Genomic DNA, 15302 nt, shown 5'->3' with positions numbered 1-15302 from the left:
TTAACTCGATACATACATACATACTGTATAGCATTTATTTAGAAGGTTTGGACATTAGCGGGACGTAAAGAATTTAAGGCCGAATACCAGGCATATATCTTGACTATTTTTTTTCGTTATAAAACGCTAACCGGTCGGCTGCTAATGTGACGATGAACACACCGGACGCGAGATTTCTGTTCTATGCTGTAATTATTAACCTTATCTTAGTCCTAATGACAGTAGCAAAATATGAGCTACTAAATGATTTTATTTTTTTAAGCAAGAACCTACAACATATGTTTATATTTTTGTTTCAATAAATAAATAAAAAATAATACGAAGCCAACTAAAACTTTAAATAACTGTATTATAGTTTTCTTTTGGCTATTCACAAACGTTACTTTGTGCAATCTCTCAATCATTTTATCTCAATTTTACACCACCTATTTGTTTTCGCTCTTGTTGCCCTAATCCTAAGGTTGCCTTGCTCGCTCGAGATTGCTTCTAAGCAATAAGCCCGCCTTTTGTATTCTACTCCAGTCTTTGTGTTTCTCTCAATTCGTATATACCTAACTGTGTAGTGGTGTACAAATAAAGAGTTTAAACAAGTAAATGTCATCATTAAGATGCATAGTGCTGGTTTTCCCTTCTGAATAATAACGAAACAACATCAAAGTCTTTCAATTTCGAAAATCGTGATTCGTGGAACCTACTCTGTGCGTTACACTGTTAATACATAGTAATGTTTGTAAATAAGAGGTGTTAATTTAGAAGAGGCTTACACTGTGATGGAGCGATAGGAAAAGGTAGCTTAAAAATAATTGTTACTTTATTTTTTTACATCTAATCGTAAGTAATATAAATGAACCTTCTAGCCTTTCATCGTACGTCAATTAGTGTGGATAATAATCTTCAATTTATATGACTTATGTTTCTGTCTGGAAAAAAATATATGTTAGATAACATTATATAAAAGATGTAAAATTTTTTTGAAATCGCTTGATGAAATTTGTCTTATTTGGTAAAATGTCATATATAGAGTTTACCATGTAAATCTCTTATATAATGCAATTGGAGCCTATTTAGTAATATTAACATCCTGATATTCTTTAAGTATTTAATTTACTATAAAAATTAATCAGGATTATCATGATTCTAGACCAAAAATTTTTTTGGGTTATAGAACATAAAACCACCACGCTTCTTCAATGCGGGTTGCTGGGCTCTAACGATGATCAACTAATAAAACTGAGGTGGATACTGCGAATATCTGTTGTCAGGGACTGAGGAGTTTTTAACAGAAAAATCGAATAACCAATGATTTTTCGGGCCGGAGTGTAGTGCCCCTCCTTTGCCCTTAGCATCTGCACGGTTAGCGTAGACAGGAGACAAGAAATATTTTTTTGTCCCCGGGAAAATTACCCCCATTAATATTTAGATATTATTTCTACATGCTGCCAATGATATAATTTGGTCCTTTCCCCGGGGAGAAAAATGTCACCTGCCCATGCTAGTCGTGCTACGGTAGTCTACTTCAGCTTTGCTTGCACGCTGGTACTCTCAATGAGTATACAAAGAATTTTACACTCATTACAAGTTGCGTGCAATAGGGTATGCACAGGCGGATGATATAACGAGCGATAAAAACTTAACGCCTACCCTTTAGTAGTATTTTATAAATAGTACTGGAGATTATTTTTAATTTTATATCATCTGCCCGTTTTGGGCAAACTCTGCATACCATCTTTGCACGCCACTGCTCATTACACACAATGCCCTATGACTGGCTACGTACGTGGTTAATTACTTTACGCTTCTATTTAAATTCAATGCATACATTAATTCAGTTCTATAAGTTCTAGATTATAGGAATAAAATAAATTTATTATCTGTACACGTTTCAATGTATTTGTGTAAACAATAATGAACTAATTTGCAGAATTATTAAAGGTTATAAAAATAGTCTTCAATACTTCTTAACATACGTAGTAGGTGTTATATGTTTAATATAAGTTTACGCAACTCTTTAACTTTAAGCCTCATTTAATTGCGTTTATTATAACTTAATAATAAGGGAAGAAATATACTATTTTTAATATTCTTACAAAAAGTTCCGTTAGTTGGAGATTATCACGCTGGCAATTGTAGTTTCGAGTATCGAAACACTAAAACGCCAAAGTAAAATCGACCTTAATTGTAATGTTTTAACGTTTACACCAAGAGCTGCTAGCGAAACGGGGAACCAAAAAATATGAGACGAAAGAATGTTCATATTTAAATTGAGCATAATTAGGTTCTTTATAGTACAATGTTATATTGCTATGAAAACGATACTCGAAACGCAATGCAAATGCTTGCAAATCCCACACTCCGGTTATTTATTAAGATTCCTCAATAAGGACCCTAGTTTCAATGAGTTTACTACCATCTCTTAAAGCAGTATTATTATCATTATTTGTCAGATCTTGACGTCCTTTAAAATAATTATTGAAATTCTGAAACAAAACCGCATCAATAATGTAATACAAGTTTAAACGATGGTAGTGGGGCAGATGTGTATAATCTGCTGAAGAAACCCGGCTTAAGAGAGTGTTTTCCCAAACTAAAATTATTGTTAATATAATTAAAGATTAGAATTATAAGTTGAAGTCATGTTGCTTAGTCATTTTCGTAGTCCTAGAAGATTTAATCAGTGAATGTCTTATGCGTAATCTGGATATTTGTTTGATTTATATTACCCTCATCAGAAGGGTCAATGCGTTTGAGGCTAAAATGTGCTTTTTTATAGTTTTTATTTTCTCTGTGAACACAACTGCTGTTTTTTTCATAGCACAGTACAGAGCATTTTTTTGTTTGTACAATATATTATATACTTAGCTAACTTAACCGAATTCACGGCAGATTTCGTGATTCAATACCTATCATCCCAGAGTATGGTCGGTATAAATGTATTACACCTAACTATCACCACACCAGGCGGCGCTGTAATCGTGTTTTTTTACTTATGTATGTTTGTTTGTATATTTATTTAATTATTCGCTGTATCTTTTTGATTATCTGCTCAATCCAGTACGACGAAATTATAAGGAGAAATGCCCAGTCGGATTAGCCAAAATAATATTATGTTATAGCCTTGCAATAATCATCGACACGAATTTCAATGGTTTTATATTTAGGGCGGCTTTAAAGGTCGATATTAAAATTTCGACAATTTCGCTGGGTTCGTGTTGAATTCTTCAGACGTCATTCTTTTTCGGTTGTACACAAGTTCTTAACTTAATCAAATTGACTAAGCAAGTAAGCATTTATTTATGGGCGGGAAAAAAAACCATAGAAAAGTTCTCTAATTTTAATTATTTAAGCAAACATGTCTGATACTAAAGATTGTGGTAAAAGAAAATATGTTTTTTCGCCCACATGTTTAATGGTATCATTCAATAATAGATCGAATCTATTATCGTATCGTATCGATCGTATATAATATTTTTGCATTGATTATTTTAATGGCACTAGACAGAATTTGTTATTGTAACACTTGATTTTTTATGAAATTTGTTACAAATAATTGTTGGTGTGTAACTAATGAAAAAATAAATTAATTAATAAATAATGAAATAAAAATGTAAGAAGTAACATAGTAAATAAGTAAATAAATGACCATACAAAAGTCGCCTTTTTTTATACTACTATGTAAAAAGTAATGCCGAGAATTATACCTACGAAAACTGCAAAGAAGTAATAGCACCAAAACATTAAAACTATTTCAATAAAGTATTATTTTATTGGAAAATAGCAACGGAACATAAAGACCGAGCCGTTAAAAAATATCCACTACTGTTTAAAAAAGGAGATTCTGGTTTTTAGGCCTTATGTTTGTATGAGAGTATATTTTTTCGACCACAACAATTATCATGTCTTTGGACTCCATACCTTTGTACGAATTTATTAATAAAATTCAATAATGCGACTGTAAAGCGCCATTTTTAAAATGTAACAAATCAGTGCAGTGTGTGGCATTCGCGTTTGGTTCGTTATTTAATTGACGGCTTGTCCGTTTGTTACCGTTAAGGATTTGTGTACAACGGAATATTAACAATTATTATTAGAATTCTACATGAGTACCTATGTTTAGAATTAATTTATAAAATTTAATTCCAGAGATGTGAAAAATTGTCGAACCGTTTTCACTAAATTATACTTTATTATTCAGCTTGGTAACTTCGAATTGTTTTTGTTTGTTCTATTAATTAAACAATACAATTTTTTTTTGTATGTTAGCGATCGTTCTTACGATATGCTTAGACTTAAGTTTGAAGCCTGTATGTTTTATTGTATTTTTCTATAATAAAGACGTTTAGTAAAAATCGTGTTCTTATTTAAGATTGATTAACCATAACATTAACTACATACCCTACCCTAAAATCTTAAACCTAGATCTCAGGTAAACAAAGTGTTTCATCTACTCTTCTTCTAAAAGATTCAGCGATATTTTAAAGTGATAGTTTGAAGTTCTCAAGTCATTTAGTTCAGACTGAACTAATCTACTATGTTTAATATTCGCCATCATCTACTCGACCAATACTTGTTGCTGCGAGGAACTGAAGCTCTTTGCGTAGGAGTTATAAGTAACAGATCATACAAATAAGTCGGGAGTTTAATAACCTAATATTTCAATGATTATTCCACAGCTTTTGATTGCGTGATATGGATTAAACTGGTCAGTGCCGGAAGAGATGAGAGTACCTAGATCCTTATCGTTCTAGTACGAAACCTATACTGCTACAACCGTTCTTTTGCGAAAACTGATACAGACTGTTCGGATGTATTTCCTACAAAATAGGGCGTACGTCAGGGTGGCATTCTTGCTCCAATGTTGTTTCACGTGTACGTTGAATGTTTGATCCGTTAAGCACTGGAAAAGTGAAAAGGAGGTTTCCCACCCTGTGGTAAGCGGATGTGTAACTTCAGGTACGTTAACTATACAATTCTCGTTACCACCTCAATCAAGGATGAGCTCTTACAAAGACTTTGAGCTCCGGCAGTGCTTCTATGAGAGCGAGACAAAGTTAATTTGGTTGAATCGGTTACCAGCTATCAATGCGGATCTAATCGCGTAATCAATATTTAAGTTTTAAACTTTTCCAATGACAATTTCAACACTAAGTTACACTAACGTGGTCTCAAAACGTGGTCTATAATGTACTGTTTCACATAATTGCATTTACTTAATGTTTTATAAGTTACTAGTTTATATATTATTCTTTCTACGGTGACGTAAACTGTTGTCTGCGTAAAATGGAGTATCTAATAGTTACTTATAATCTACACTAGGTGGCGCTATAGTCGGTCAACACCATGGCGTAAGCGACGTTAACCGTGTGTGGATAATTTTTTGTTTTCAACATAATACTCTGGTTTCTTGTTTGTTTATAAGTGAAAATACTCTTCGAAAACTAACTTTAAGTGTCGGATATTTAATCAGTGTGGAGGCAATTAATTGAAAGTTAAAAGTTTGGCGTAAAAAGTTGTAACGAACTCTGCGATCAGTTGAGAATTCAGGTGTCAACGAGGTAAGAATTCGAAGCTTATTCCAAGATTACGACTTCTAAAATTAACACTTTACGCACTAAAGCACGTTTAACCGCTCTTGAACTTAGTAATTATGTGCATTTGTGCCGGTTACTGATACACATAAACAGGTAATAGTTAAAAATAATTGTGTGTAAGGTTATGTCTTGTACTCTCGAATATCTATTAGCTTTAGATGTCGTATTAATAAAGTTTTGATATGTTAATTAGTTAAACTTTATTTTTCTCCAGATACATACAATTTGAGAACTAGAATTTTCTAATGTTTTCGCTATTGCTATTGTTTACTTAGTGGTCATAAAGTTGAAGTTTTCATAAAAATGGGGGCAAATAATTTTTCGACTAATTTATTTGCCAAATTACTAACTTAATTACTGTATTACACCATAAAGGAGGTTTGCTCATGAAATAATTGCTATATGCATTTTATTTATCATTTTATTTCATAAATATAATATAAACTAGGTGATTTGGAGTCGTATACCGCGCATCTTTAAAAAGTAAACGTTAGCATAAGTATAGTTTTGTTAATTTTACAAGAAAACTAGAAAACTTATTTTTTTCAAAACTAATGAGCATAATGAGTAGCAGACCTTTGTTTAAAACCATGTTGGTCTCCATGTAATCATGAAGTGCTCCTATAACTCCATTTCTTTGTCTACAATATAATTCAAGTGGTATTTATTTTTTAAAACACTTCACACTCAGCCATTTATCATCATCATTTTATTCCTCAAAAATCAATATGTTCTAAAATGTTTATTTCCCACTCCTGAATAAGGGCCTCCTCGCAGGAGAAAGGGGGAAAGTCTCAGCTCTGAACTCTCCCTATAAAACATATGAGAGCTACTCTCATTGTCTCAATGCTAGATTTTTCAACAAGTTGTATGGTATAAGACTAAATGATGCTGAGTCAAATTATTTACTAAGTACAAGGATATGTAGTAAGTAAGTAAATAAAATAAAAAATAAAAAGTTATTTTATTTTATAAGTAAATAACTTTCTAAAAAAATTGATTCAACAGGTTTCTATAAAATTTGATATCGCAGATTTTTATGAGCCCATGAACCACTTAAGATAATCCTATCAGAGTATTTATAATCAAATTAAAATAATAATCCAAATATTCTCCTAAGTAAGGGTTGGTATTTAACATTTTTAAACAACTATCCAAATTACCATGATGTGTTTACATAAATAAAGAGTTACAAATATATTAACTTTATTTATATAATAGTTTATTGTCATGATGGTTGTGCCAATAGAAAGGTTCAGACCCAGCTGTATGTTTGGATACTGCACTCACAAAATATTGAAGTAGCCATGTATAAGAAATCACAAAAATATCCTTCTTTCCTATTGGAGAGGCATCAAAAGGTTGACCATTCAACTTTAATCAGTGTATCGTTTTTTACTGTATGCGTTGCTCTTTGTTCATTCAAAACGGATACCTTGATTTTTATCAGTATTTTAACTGTAAACGCTGAAAGAATCGTTAGGTTAGAATAACTTGTTTTAATTCTTTAAGATGGATTCAGCATCTTAATCCATACTTGAATGAAGAACGCATAAAGAATATGGTCATTGTGGTTTATTTATACAGATTTAGAAAATGGTGGCAGTGGCGAATAATTTGTCATGCAAATAGCAATTTCAATTAATTATGCCCAAAGTGGTCCAAAACCTAATGAATTTTAGTTCTTTGTACCAATTAGTTTTGTTCTTGTTCTTCTTAGTCTTTAAGAAATCTAAACTTTTTACAATCCTGAGAATCTAAAAAGGAACTCTGAAAATGTCCTTCGCATAATATGGTGTATGCAGAAAATCTTAAATAGGGTAATTTCGCCTGTTTGCGTCCACTTAGTGGAGTTGTTAGGTTTGAACGTGAAAAAAAAATGTCCGTGCGGTAGTTTTTAATCAAATATGGTTGTAATGTAGTCCCTATATAGTCTTGTCAAGTTTAATGCACAGTTTTGGACAACGCATCTGATGTTTTAATCTACACAGGTACAAATAGCTGAAACAGGCGATTTTCCCATTTTGCGTCCACAAAATCCAGATTGCGTCCGCCTGTGGACCAATTGGCGTCCACCTGTGTAGAAATAATTAGGAAGGGAAATAGGAAATAAAAAGGGAAGCTTGTGATTTTAATCAAAACATTTATTTAATAATTGCTGATATCATAAAAGTAAACATAAATTGCACTTCAGGAATTTTTTTTTCTCCTCCAACTAACTCCATTAATAGATTCACTATTATTTCGAATATCATGTCGATGGCTTTATAGGTTTCTATTTTACCATTTCGGTACAAAGCCTTTAAAACTGGCCAAGTGCGAATCGGACTCGCGCGTTCCGTGTTTTATTCTATTTTTTAATATTTATTGTTATAGCGGCAATAGAAATACATCATCCAGGAAAATTTCAACTGTCTTACTATCACGATTAATGAGCTACAGCCTGGTGACAGACGAACAGTGAAGTCTTAGTACTAGGTTCCTATTTTTACCCTTTGGGTAAGGAACAAAATTCAAATATTGGCAAATACATAAAATAATTTTCGTATAATAATTGTATATTTTTAGGTTAGGTAGGTTATAAAGAGTATATTTAAATAAAGTATATAAATTTGACTCTATTATTTTTTCGTGTGATAAAAAGATAGACGCAAAATGTTATAGGGTTTCTAATGTAGGAAAACTGTGCGTCCAAGTCTGATTTTTGACATTCATTATCTTTTTTTATATTTCTAATAATATGGACGCAAATCGGCCATCATATTATGCATGTTAATGTTGTTAAAATTGATAGGAAGTTTATATTGTTTTTCCCATGTTATCGTATTTAATTAAAAATCTGACTGAGAAATAGTTAATATCTGACTGAGAGTAATCTGCGTCCACAGCGGACGCAAAGTGATTTTTTTATAAATTGTATGTACCAGTTCGCGTCCACCTTATATAAAGCTGTCAGTAGAAAAATATAAGCACAAACATCGTTATTCCTATAGTGTGTTTCATAATTAAGGTCTAGGGATAACAAAGTATTCTAAATTTCACATAAACACCTTAAATACTTACCGTGAAAAGTACAGCTGCTCACTATTTTTTTTACAACACATTCGCGCGTCAGCACTTGTTGGTTGCACACGCAAGATTAGTTTATTTTTCATTAAATTTGGGTTGCACGCACAGATCTTTTGTTTGTGTGTGAGTACCTTTCATAGGTCCGAACATCAATAGAAGCGCTCTTGTTTAGATTGGTGTGTCGGTATTGTTATTTTTCACTGTTGTAAAACAGTGTACCGTCGTTTGGACGCGAATTGGGCGTCGGACTCGAAAAGGCGAAAAGACCCTATATGAAATTTAATAATGCATACATTTTTTTTTATATGTCTGTAATTTCTTCCTTTTATAATTTTTTTATTTGAGATTATTTACGATTATATACTTATAGTTCCTATTCAAGAATTATTAGTATATTAAATATATTTCACTGAGCCTACATTAACTCATGAAAAAATAACTCTTTATAGTAACCTTCTACAATCAAAACGTTTCAACTACCTGCAAAATCAATTTTCAGAAAAACTTTTTGGCTAAAGCATCAAAAAAGCAAGATCTGCTCAACATCAAAAAAAATATATGATTACAACGAGACTCTAAATATTAGTAAACTAAAGGCAATAGTTAAGTTAAACATATACAATTGATCAGAAAAATTGTTGTATGATTCACACAAAAAAAAAAAAAACATCAAAAACATTTTTATGATTTCAGTCATATCCCATATATCAGTCAACTATCAAAATAAATAAAATAGGCTGTATTTAAATGGTTAATGGTTAACGGTTAAAAAATACGCAACTACCCGCGAACGCAGTAGCATTTAAATCTACGACCAATCACAAGAAGCGCCGGTTTAAGAAAGCCCTGTGATTGGTCGCTCGTATTGGCGTGGCCTTGCCTTTAATCATTATTAAGAAATGCTTTTTGCTATGGCCTAAGGCTTAGTCCCAAAGCTTTATTTATTGTATAAAAGGCTTTAAAACACTTATGGTTGACTTAACCGAAATGAAGTATTTCCCCCGCCTTGGTGCATCTAGGCGCGTTATTTTGCCTTGCCTTTAGTCTTTATGGCATACATTTTGAAAAAACGGCCTACGGCTTAAACTCATGCCCAAAGCTCGATTTAGTGTGCAGATTGCTTTATAATCACTAAGGGTCGACTCTAATGAAATGAAGTATGGCATCACATATCGTAAAGGAAACAATGATAGTATTTACATCAAAATACTGCACGGTTATTTAAACAACCGTTTTGCAGCCATTTGTTAATCGATATAGCTCTACTCGTTGCCTCTTCTCGTGTTCGAAAGCCAATTAACGCCGAATAGCTATATATGCAAAATAGTTTCAATTAAAATCGCAAGTTACACAGAAAAATCTGTATTGTTTTCAATATTGGTGCCGATGTACCTACGCAGATCTCAACTAAACCATGTTTTCAAGCCTTAAACAGAATTCTATTTCAAAAAAAGTAGTTAAGCTTTTTGCGACAGCGCTCGTCCGAGGATTTATTGTAACTGCCGTCAAGCAGCATGCTGTGTTCCGGTCTGAAGGGCGTGGTGTCCGGTGTAGTTACAGACACACGAGTATTAACACCCAGGTTCGCCACAGGTTGACGGACACAGAGCGGCAATTTGTAGGACGTGTTTCTCGCGTGGCCTGCTAAGTATTGCTCTGTTTAAAGGCGCTAGTTTTCCACTTAACATAAATAAATAAACTACGACAATACACACATCGCCATCTAGTCCCAAAGTAAGCGTAGCTTGTGTTATGGGTACTAAGATAACTGATGAATATTTTTTATGAATAATATACATAAATACTTATAATATATAGATAAACAGCCAGACACTGAAAACCATTCATGTTCATCACACAAATATTGTCTAGTTGTGGGAATCGAACCCACGGCCTTGGACTCAGAAAGCAGGTTCGCTGCCCACTGCGCCAATCGGCCGGCCAAACCTAAATAATAATAATATTTAATAAGTACCTATTATATAATAATAATATTTAATAAGTACCTATAGGTTGAAAAAAAGTACAGAAACAGTAATTTCAATAGACAGATGAGAAAACTCTTTAAAAAGGCAGCAATGTGTGATCGATCCTTTCTCTTTATATCTAGGTTTTTTTTTAAAAGAGGTTTGCTACAATCAATTCCCTTTGTGAGCGACATCAATGGGAGCGGTTGCTGTGTACCTATCCTTTGATCTCGCCGCCCTCTGAAGATGCGACATTGCGCTAATACCGCCTCCGCGGCGAACAAGGGCGCAAGCGACAAGGCGACTGGCTAAATGTTATGTAAAAAATAACCCTTTTTAAGACCTGCAATAAAGGCTTTATTGCTACGCTTTATAGGTACGTGTATCACATGACAGTGTGATATTGTAACGGACCTCTTGAATGTAAAACATGCTAATTTCTATTTTCAGTTTTAGAACGACCAAGGTTCCCTAGACACTTTATATATATATACATCTATACTAATATTATAAAGAGGAAATTTATTTATTTATTGGGCGATTTTAGATAAATAAAAATAATATTCCTTATCACAATAGATCCATTACACAGATTATGCAGAACCACTTAACCACACACCATATGCCAATTTCGCTTATGAACTAATAATTTTATATATGAGTCAACAAAAAAAAAAAAAGAAAAAAGCAACAACAACAAAAGACGAAGCAGAAACGAACGGAAAAAATAAATTATGATTAAAATTTAAATTACAACTATGTTTAACTAAACTAGGTACTCGTAATAAAGAGAGGAATCTCTTTAGTTTTAATATTATTTAATCGATTTCAACACTTCTGTACAAATAGAAAATTATGGATATTATCAGGAAGTAACATGGGCATAGTATATGATTAAAGTGCTTATTATTACTTACAGAAAAATCCGTGAGCAAAACTATATCTAACTATCATAGCTGTTCCCTTAAGATTTGTTATATGAAATGAGTCTTACAGTAAGATACGTTAAATTCAACTCTTAAAATACATAAAACTTTGCGTATTGATCGAAGTATTCTTAATAAAATAACTAATAATACTGTTGCCCCTTCAGTAATCACTAAAACGGCCTTTGATAATAAACAGTCTTATAAATATAACAGAATTAATAAAGCACTTAATATCTACCAATTAAAGTCTTAAGACTAAAATAAAATTACTCAATGGTTAAAATAACTGACCTATGAAAAAAAGGAACTCCTTTTGCAACTGATAAAAAAGGTTTCATTATGCACTTACTAAACAATAAGGTAAATTACTTAAGTAATAATCAGTCTCACGCACGCACACACACACACACACGCACGCAAGCACGATCACACACATAAACATACACGCACGTACACATAACATACTCATACTCAGTGTCGTGCATAGAGGGTATGCACAGGGTATGCAAATGATATAAAATCAAGTAAATCTCCAGTACGAGCTATAAATACTTAAGGGTAAGGCTTTTTATAACTGTAACAATGCCTATACTTAAGTTTTTTATAACTCGTACTGGAGATTTTTTTCATTTTATATCATCTGCATACCCTGTGCATACCCTCTATGCACGCCACTGCTCGCACTCACACTGCATGTTTTATTTGCATGTCGAAAATGAATAAATAAATTGAAATAAAAATGTGTATATATAAGGGAAGAGCGAGTAGTTCTGGCACAGGTTTTAATCCTAACCGAAGTTTTCCGCCTTATCTGTTATTGTTATAAGTGAACTTTCATTTCATTATATCATATAACATTACATTACGACCCCGTTACATTCACGCGGGTGAACAGCTTGTCTGTAATACACCTTACTATCCTTATTTTTCTTAAGCTTTAACGATTCAACTTGGCTAGAGCGCCAGAAAGCCTTAACACTCCTCGCTAAATCTACTAGTTGTATTAAAGCAATAATGTGTTGCATTGCAAATAAGTGAAGCTGTAGGCATCATTTACCCGCGTTACGAAAATCTACGTAAACAATTTTATCATCACAAGCGCAACGTACAATGCAATAAACAAATTACTTTAACTTTTCGTAAATTACACAACTAAATATCATTAACATCGTTTTGCCAGCTGACCATTCCAAAAAAAGCACCATTAAAACCTGTCCTCAGCCTTCCTCAGCCATCCGTCCCTCTCTTTATTTCGTCTGTCCGTCATAACATCAAACAATTTGACGAATTTTTAAAATTCAAGTGCGGTCAACACTTTAACCCAAACCAATCACTAAGCCATAATGGTTATTTCACTTCAATCGCCAACGATATTTTAAAAATATCCCATATTAAAAATCTCGCTTTTTTCGTCAATAATGCTATTCTCGGGTTATAATGCCATCACAAAGCACAAATATTCTGTGCCAGCTTCAGAAGTGGCCGCCGGCCAAAATTGGGCGACTGCCGAAAGTTGGGCGTCGACTACTTCATAGTCTCGGCACGTACTTTGAACCCTTCGAAGGAATAAAACTTATTCATTTTATTCTTTCATAACTTGATTGAATGTTGAATAAAATTGGTACTAAATGATCAACAACTAACGTGTTTATTTGTTTTCACTGCATGTTTTTATTTTTCATTGCGTGTGTATGCACTGCAAATGATTTCAATAGCGAACTAACTTTACTTTTTTTAACAAAGTTTGCTTCCGCAAGCAATTCGTTTTATCTAAATACGTGAAGAAAAAACTTTGTACCCCTCTTTACGAAATTTACGCGGACGAGAGAAGTATGAAATTTCCCATCACTATAAAGAGAAGGTGAATAATACTAATATTTTTTTTTAATTATGCATAATAAATGCATTAAATAAATAAAAAATAACATTACACACACTACCACTTTTTGACCCACACACGCATATATACCTACTCTTTTTTTTAAATCATACTAGCTTTTGCCCGCGGCTTCGCTCACGTTAAGTTTTATTTTTGATTTGGTAAATTTACTACAAAGGGTTAAAAAAAGGTCTTGCTATAGACATCATATTTACATTCTCCGTTGAAAAATACATGGTCATGACAATCGGTTGAACGGGGCGGAAGTCGATACTTGACAGCGCCGCCTGGTGGGGAGTTACATCAATGGACATAGCATGTTCGTTTTCTCCGTGGAAAAATACATGGTCATACCAATTTTTATGACAATCGGTTGAACGGGGCGGAAGTCGATACTTGACAGCGCCGCCTGGTGGGGAGTTACATCAATGGACATAGCATGTTCGTTTTCTCCGTGGAAAAATACATGGTCATACCAATTCTTATGACAATCGGTTGAACGGGGCGGAAGTCGATACTGGACAGCGCCGCCTGGTGGGGAGTTACATCAATGGACATAGCATGTTCGTTTTCTCCGTGGAAAAATACATGGTCATACCAATTTTTATGACAATCGGTTGAACGGGGCGGAAGTCGATACTTGACAGCGCCGCCTGGTGGGGAGTTACATCAATGGGCATAGCATATAAACCTTCTCCGTGAAAAAATACATAAGCATACCAATTTTCATAATGATCGGTCAAATAGTTTCTGAGTTTATCGATGACATATATACAAACATCCTCTTTTATATATATCATATTATATTTTGGGTTATAATTTGTTTGAAAAAAATAGGCAAATATATAGTGTCAGTGCCTTGGCATTCTTAACTCTTTGATAATCGAACTTTAATAATGTTCATACTTATTATTTAAATTAATGATTATCGAATTTTGACCACTGCTTGACCACTAGTTATCATAAAAGACTCAAACATAGAAGAATATACATAGCTAATTAGCTACTGTAGTGTTTACTACTTGTTATTCAATAAGGATATTGTAATCACAAGAAAAAGTACTTGAGAAAAATAATTAAAAGCCAGTGGTAACTGTTAGGACGTTTCAATAATGAGACAAAGGAGCCGGATTGCAAAGGGGGCGATCACAGAGTAGAGTGGGATTCATAGCTTTGTCGTCTAAGTGGGACTTACTGTCCTACGCCTTGCGGAGCGGAGCGAGCTCGCAAAAGAGCCAAGCTTACGTTTTTTTACAATGCACGAATTATCTTGTCTGAGAGCCAGTCTGTAACTGTATGCAAAAGGTTTAGAGACCTCTCGAATTATTTTGTCTCAACAGAAGGATTGAAAAAAAATATAATAAAACGTTATTTCATATTGATATTCAAGATGTACGTACGTATTATTGTCGTCTTTGTAGAAGCAGGCGTTACTTTGCGGAATTCCATGATGTATTAAATGAAAATAAGCTTATTTTTCTATACTCCGCGAAAAGCAGGAAAATCTGTATGTTGTAATTTATAATCTCTTCAATCCTTATACCTACTGCACACCAAACAGATCTAATGAATGTTGTTATCTCGGGTTACTAAATAAAAAATTAAAACTAAAATAAGTATTCAGCTAAAAACTATTAAAATAATAATATAAATATGTATATTCAAAATTCAATGTGCCATAGTAATCTTACTCTAGCTAAGCTAAGAATGTATAAGTCTGTACGCTTAATTTCAATCAAAAATTACGGTTTAAACATCGAGGTCCACCAGTTGGTAATGAATCCATACAAATTATTGACCGCCAACATGTATATTATAAATTCCATCTATTTAATTCAATTCAACTTATAATTCAGATATTAAAAAAATG

The 15302-nt window shown here is 33.1% G+C and overlaps 1 protein-coding gene across 1 annotated transcript in view; it reads left to right on the top strand.

Moving 5' to 3' along the window:
• The first annotated feature begins 5349 nt into the window (after window positions 1–5349).
• Window positions 5350–15302, top strand: part of LOC120629498 (axin) — a 141343-nt gene continuing 131390 nt past the window's right edge. Inside the window, exon 1 of the mRNA XM_039898440.1 lies at window positions 5350–5552. The gene's annotated coding sequence lies outside the window, so the exon portion shown is untranslated. The remainder of the gene's footprint in view (window positions 5553–15302) is intronic.

This window comes from Pararge aegeria, chromosome 14 (genome assembly GCF_905163445.1).
Source record: "Pararge aegeria chromosome 14, ilParAegt1.1, whole genome shotgun sequence".
In the NCBI taxonomy this organism is placed as follows: domain Eukaryota; kingdom Metazoa; phylum Arthropoda; class Insecta; order Lepidoptera; family Nymphalidae; genus Pararge; species Pararge aegeria.
Note: the sequence above shows the minus strand (reverse complement) of the source record. Positions and strands in the feature narration are given on the sequence as shown.